At 43.9% G+C, this 6,803-nt stretch overlaps 1 long non-coding RNA gene across 1 annotated transcript in view; it reads left to right on the top strand.

The window, feature by feature from the left end:
- Positions 1 to 6,129, top strand: part of LOC116483145 (uncharacterized) — a 155,896-nt gene extending 149,767 nt beyond the window's left edge. The window contains exon 5 of the long non-coding RNA XR_004252186.1: positions 5,716 to 6,129. This is a non-coding gene — a long non-coding RNA (uncharacterized LOC116483145). The remainder of the gene's footprint in view (positions 1 to 5,715) is intronic.
- The last annotated feature ends 674 nt before the right edge of the window (positions 6,130 to 6,803 follow it).

Raw genomic sequence — 6,803 nt, forward strand, 5'->3', positions numbered from 1 at the left:
GGTGACTTTAAAATGTACAATTAAATTATTCTTGACTGTAGTCAACCTGTTGTGCTAGCAAACAGTAGGTCTTTATTCATTCTTTCTGTTTTGTACTCATTAACCATCTCCACTTCCCCTTGACCCCCAGCTACCCCTTCCAGCCTCTGGTAACCACGCTTCTGCTCTCTGTCTCCACGAGTTCATTTATTTTAATTTATAGCTCCCATAAATATGTGAGAACATATGAAGTTTGTCTTTCTGTGCCTGACCATTACTTTCAATGACTGGAACATACTAGCATTTTCCAACTTTACCTTTGCTTTAGGGGCCCAAGAGAAATCCACAAGGGCATATGATGCCTGAGGCCACAGATTGGGTCCAACAAAGGTCTCTTATCTTATGTATTATTAATGCCATATCATGATAAATAATAACTGAACCTATTGAGCACTCTTACTACGTGCTGGACACTATGCCAAGCCCTTTTCATAATTTATTTTAGTGACTCCTTGCCCTACCTTATGAGGGGGGTATTATTTATTATCTCCATTTTATATAGGAGGAACTGACGCTTAGGGAACTGAAAGCTTACCCCTCTAGTAAATGGAAGGGCTAGAACTCAGACCTAATCTGACTACTGAAAAGTCTTAATCTCTATAGTTTTCTGAGATGATCTCCTTTTAGGAAAATGTCGCCTTTAAATCTCAATAACAAAGTTTTCTCTGATTTTGAAAAGTGAGGCCTGTATAATTATTGGGTTATAAATATAAGGGATCAAGAGTTTCATGCACTTAATAGTCACTTGAAAAATAATTATCCATGGGTTGATTGACAAACAGCATTTTGTGCATTCAGATTCTGGATAGGGTTCTAGATTTTAGGAAATGATGGAGGGGAAGCCAATTTGGCTTCCTGGGGGTTCATACAGAGGCCCTCTTCAGCCACACCTGTGCCCTGTTGTTGCACATTCCAAGCCTCCTCTAAAAGGCTTCCTTATTTCACAGAGATCTAATATAAAAGTGATAGAGCTGGCTGACAAGGCTGAAGAAGGCTTTTGAAGGAAAAGACAGCAATTTCAGAAAATGAATCCTGTGGTTTAGAAAGAAATCAGCTGAACTTATGATCTGAGCTCATTTTGTTCTGTTCTATTAAAGAAAAAGAAAAAGAGGAAGAAAGAGAAAAAAAATTGCTCTATCACAAAGAAAACAATTTCCTTAAACCTGGTGAATTACAGTCTATCTATGGAGCCTGTATCCCACTGAGATACCTAGACTTTCAGAGCCAAAAAAGGACATTTAAAGAAAGCTTTTTCATCTGAGTCCTGAATTTCACAAAAAGGAAACTGAGGCTCCAAAAGAGTCTGGAACCGCACCACTAGTTAGTGGAAACTCTCAGTTTTCCTCCCTTTTTTATCTTACCCCTTCTTCTTACTTTTGCTTTTTGAATGACAGGATATTCACAGGCCACTGAAAGAAAAAATAAGATAATTTCTGGTTCTTCAAGAAAGGTCAGTGAGAGCTCTAAAACTTCTAGAAAGAAGAGAGTCAAATTATTTAATCTAATTTCAGGAAACGCCTTGATTTTATTAGCTGAGGGACTGAGTAAGGAGGCAAATCGAGATTTATTACTGATTTCCATGAAAAAAGAGGAAAATGAATATTGGCTTAATGAGGGTTTGGGTCTATAATTTCATTCCTCACCTCTAGAGAAACAACCCACAGAAAAAAGTTTAATAGATCCTATCAGTGAACTCTTGAGCTAGTAAGGAAAGGAGTCACCTGTCATTTCTCCAGGGAACCCTGGGTTCAAAGTTGCTTCTGTGGTATGGAAGCCCAGAAAAGAAGCAATCTATTGGAATCTCATTGGTCCAGAAAGCATGCCAAAATAAGTGTTGTTGCTTCACCAGACCAGGTAACTAAACTTACAGGAAAAATTCCTAATGAAGACATAGCCAGTGATAGTAATATTAATTCCAGGGGAAGAATTTGGAGGTGAGATGGACAGAAAGAAGGAAGGCAGAGCTGTATCAATTCATTAAGTATTTAGTGAGTGCCAACTATGTAGTAGACACCAAGAGATAAATAAAACCAGCTCTGTCCCTGGAAATGCTTGCAGATGAGTAGGAACTAGCAACCATGAAGGACCTTGTTCCCAGGATCTGGACACCAATATGCAAAACCATCCAACATCCCCAGCAGCTCATTTCCATTCTTAGACTCTTGTTCTGTTACATTTATTAGGCAGTGCAGCTTACTCCTGTGGGCTACAAAACTCCCCAACTAATTAGCAGTGCACAGATGTTAACCTAGCAGCTGGGTGCTAGACAAGGCATACATATCCAGCCGAAGTCTGAGGATGCTTAAAAGAAAAAAGAGAAATTCAGAGTCAACTGAGCATCCAGTTCTCTTTCCCAGGTGTCATCAGTGCAAATAGGCAGCAGGTCTTGCCCCAGCCATGATCAGAAATGCAGCTCTTGAGGGCTACTACACTCTATCAAGACTTCAGCTGTTGAGGAAAGGGACTGCTTACTTGTGTTTCAAGAAAAAACAAAACATTATCCATCATGGGATCCAATCCAGGCCAGTGCCAGTTGGATCAATCAACCTTTTAAAAATCTTTTTAGGATAAATATACAGCTACAGTCATGAATTAAAGATGCGAGGGAGAGAAAAATAGTACACAGCTTACAGTGGTTAACACTGGGTTTAAAACCAAAGTGTGATGCTGCGTTAATCTTCTGTTTGAGGCCTAATAGGAATTGAGTAAAATTTGTTTTAACCATTTCTATTCTGAGAAACATTAAAGATTATTGAGTTTTGTGGAAGATAAGAAGGAGAATGACTTCAGTGGGGAAAGGAGAGATAGGTGTGGCTAACTTAAAAAAAAAAAACACAGAATTTTCTACCAAAGCTGTATATCTGATTGCTGAATATTAAATAATACTATTATTACAATATTAATATTACTAGTCAATTTTATTCATCCCCTTACAGGTATATTTCCGAGTCATGAGTTCTTGTGTGCATATAAGTATAGAAAAGACAAACAGTGATACTCGTTGCAATTAGAGTAGCTCTGTGATTCCCTAAGTGAATTACTCACTGTTCTTCTGTATTTTTACAGGTAGAGTTATGCCAAAGATTTCAGGAAACAGACTGGAAAGCAGGGCCAGCATCATGGGCCTGTGACCAATGCAGTCACACAGGGCTCCACACTAAAAAGGGGCCCACAGAGGGCAATAGTGGAACACAAGCCAATCCCCACTGATGCAACACTTGACATTTAGTGCTCTGCGTTGCCATCTTCAAATTCTTAGTAATTTTTTCTTTGAGTTTGTGTTCAGTAAGTGAAGCTCAATGGAACAATGAAGCATGTGCCTGGGGACTTGAAACCTTGGCTATCCTGCCATCCTGGTTTCCTAGGACTTCTCATCTCCCCACGATGGGTTACTGAAAGTTTGCCCTCTGTTTCCTGGCGTACCAGGCCGCACCCAGCCTCCCTTCCCCACCTGGCCTCCCCTTCCCTACCCTAGCCCTGTGATTGCTGTCACTCTCCACCTGGGGTGACAGCTAGGTTGCATTAGTGGGGGGTGCCTGTGTTCCACTGTTGCCCTCTATTCCTGGCAGGGGCCTGGGCACAGGCATGGGGAAGGTTGGGTATGCACCCCCTGGCACGTCAGGGTAGAGCAAGGTAGCAGCGATCCCTGTTCTGGGCTGGCAGTGTCACAGTGCATTTGGCTGGTGACTTGATGGAGCCCTCTCACCCATGCCTTATTCAAGTACCTGCTGCATCCTGGCATGGAAGCTGTAGTCTCTTAAGGAATCACCTATTGACCCTGGGTTGGGACAGTGAGCCTATGGGAAGGAGGAGATTGAGTTTCTTGCCCCAGCTAGGGCCCTACATTTTCATTTTGCAATGGACCCTCCTGGCAAGTGGCCAATTTCAAAGATTAGGGATGAGGTAGGGTGGAGAAAAGCCTACTTCTTGATTAATACAATTTTTGTATGACATCTAGCTTGGTACATAAGCTATTGTAAATACAATAGAAGAATGGAAAATAAGTTCTTGCCCTTGAGGAGCTTATAATCTAGTTGAAAATAGATAAAATCAAAATAGATGAAACAATGAGATTTCACAAAGGAGGTAGAATGGAAGAGGGGTCTTGAAAGTAGGATTTAGTTGTGGAGGGAAGGGAGAAAAAGAGACCTGGTTAATGCACTGCAAAATAGAGGGCTAGGCTGACTTGATGATCATGGCATATTTTTTGGTTCAAGGCCAATTACAGCATGCTAGAGGGGAGGGTGATCCTGGTAGGAGGGGGAGCTGTAGGAACAGGCATGGCGGATGTGAACCACTGAGGACAGTGACTTGGCGGAATAAAGAGTGTGGGCCTAAGGTGGGCGATAGGCTGCATGGAGCCCAATCACAGATGGCAGAGAAGAGAAAATGGGTTCAGAGCCTCCCAGCTGTGTACACTGAGGTACAGCAGGCTGCTACTGTACAACACAGCAGGCCACTCAAAGCTCTCTTTCTGAGACCAGCAAAGAAGGAATGAAAGGAATTGACCTTGTGCTTAAGCAAACCATGGAGTGAAGTAAATTTTCACAGTGAGCTCAGTGATGAGGGGGAAAAGCAAATATTCTCTGGTGAAGGTTGACTTAATTAGCCGTTTTAATAATTCATGAGTCTTTAAAATGTTTGCCAGAAGATTCAGAGCTCGGATTCTGCTTCTGGCATTGAGCTCAGGGTTTTCTCTATCACAAATTGTGCTGGCTCATGCAACAATGGCAGCAGCATGCCTGGGAATATGAGACCCTTGCTCGCATAAACTGTGGACAGCTTTTATCCCTTGGGACTTCAAACCTTCCTGAGAATCTGATGAAAGTACTGAACTTTTATCCTACGAAAAATACATGTATGTACAAATTCAGGGCTTTGGAGACTCTCCTGAGGTTTGCCTTTGAACCCTAGCCTAAGAATCTCTGATTTAGGACCATCTCTAAGGGCTCTAACATTCTATGATTCTTTTTTTAACCTACCCACAAGCCAGCCTGTCAAGAGGTCACCTGAAAATGCAGTGATTTTTTGGGCTTGCAGGCAAGCAGCCTCATGTAGATGTTTGCAAAGTGAGAAATGCATAATGCAATATTTGTTCATTAGGCTGAAGCAATGTTAATGCAGAAGAGAACTGAATGAATCAAAAGCCGTGAGTCAGCTGCCTCCCTAGCAGGTGGCGGGGAGGGAGGCAGCCTGCTGAAGCTGAGGGGGTGGGCTCTAGAGTCAGACAGCCTGGGGCCCTCAAATCCCAGCCAAGGTACTTTCTGGCTGTAGCTTGGGGGAGCGATTCAACCTCTCTTAGTCTCGGTTTCCTCATTTGTAAAACAGAGCTAATAAGATGTCCTCTATATCCCTTTGTTTTGAGGATGAACTAAGCCGAACTGTAAATCCTCATGCATAGTGCCTAGGCTACAGTAGTGCTCAGTAAAGGCACTTAACTCCCTTAATCTCACCCAGAAGGAGGAGGGGTGCTGTGAATTTGGGGAAACTGTGTTGATTTAATGTTGGGGGAGGAAACAGACTCAGGAGTGGCTTGGCACTCTCTCAGATCTCCTGGATATATAGCCTCTCCCCTTCCCTCATCCCCCCAAAAGCTTCCCCTCCGGGAATGTGGGCTGGCTCAGGAAGCTAAAGAAGCACCCCCTGTTAACAGCCTTGGTCTTCTCCCCTCCTCAGCTGCTCAGGAGTGTGGAGCCTGCAGGAAACAATGGCAGGAGATCTGGGCTTTTTCTGGCTGCATGCCTGGCTGCAGCAGAGAAGGCAACAGAGAAGGAAAGAGAGAGGAAGAAAGAGTGAAAGAGAGACTGGCTTCTCCTCCATTTCTCGAGCAAGAAGTCTTGCCAGCACCGCCCACCGTGGAGCTGCGGCTGGTCCTGGGGCGAATGCAGAGCTGAGCAGCATACAGCTCCTGCTCTCAAAGACCTGGCAACTCTGACATGGAAGTAAGGCTTGCCCAAGAGAGGAGAGTGACTAAGGGCTGCACTGCTGGATGCATCCAGACCCTTCGATAACGGGTCTGGGAGGGCAGGGGGCAGACAGTGAGGGCAGGATGGTAGAAAATGTGTTGACTCAGCGCCAGGCCCTGAACTAGACACTTGACATGCACTAACTCTCATTCTCACAGCAACACTCCACGATAGATGCTATTATCCAGTACAGTACAGGCGAGGAAACTGAAGCCCAGAGAAGCCAAGTAACTCCCTCAAAGGCAACAGCTATTAAGTGGTGCCATAGGATTTAAACCAGGTCTGCCTGTCTATGAAATACTTTTTTCCCCATTCCCCATACAAGCTTAACTAGGTGAAAACAGGGAGCCTCCATAGTCCTAAAACTCTGGGTGCTGTGAAGCCATTACCCAGCTACATGCAACGCTATGCAGAGTCCTGGCTTGGTAAATATTTGCCCCATGAATGGGAAGGAGAGAATGTGCCTTTCTTGGTTCTAGGCAGCTCTTGGCAGTTCACGTGCACTGTTTACCCTTCCTCCCACATTCCCCCGAGAGGAATCATCATCCCTCCCTTCCCTCAAATGAAAACAAGGCAGCGTGGAATGACGTGAAGTGCCCACCTTAAATAGAGCCTATCTCAGACTTGCCCCACATGGCCACAGGTCTCCTTTCAAACAGCAACTTCCATCAGAGAATCCCACTTAAGAAAAATATCTCACATCGTTTAATAAGGCAGACTTGGGAGGAGTAAATGTTTTAAGGCCTTTGCAGCCCTGGTGTTGAGAAAGATTCCATGTGTTCAAGCTCCTACAAGGGA

Source organism: Hylobates moloch, unplaced genomic scaffold, assembly GCF_009828535.3.
Source record: "Hylobates moloch isolate HMO894 unplaced genomic scaffold, HMol_V3 SCAFFOLD_15, whole genome shotgun sequence".
Taxonomy (NCBI): Eukaryota; Metazoa; Chordata; class Mammalia; order Primates; family Hylobatidae; genus Hylobates; species Hylobates moloch.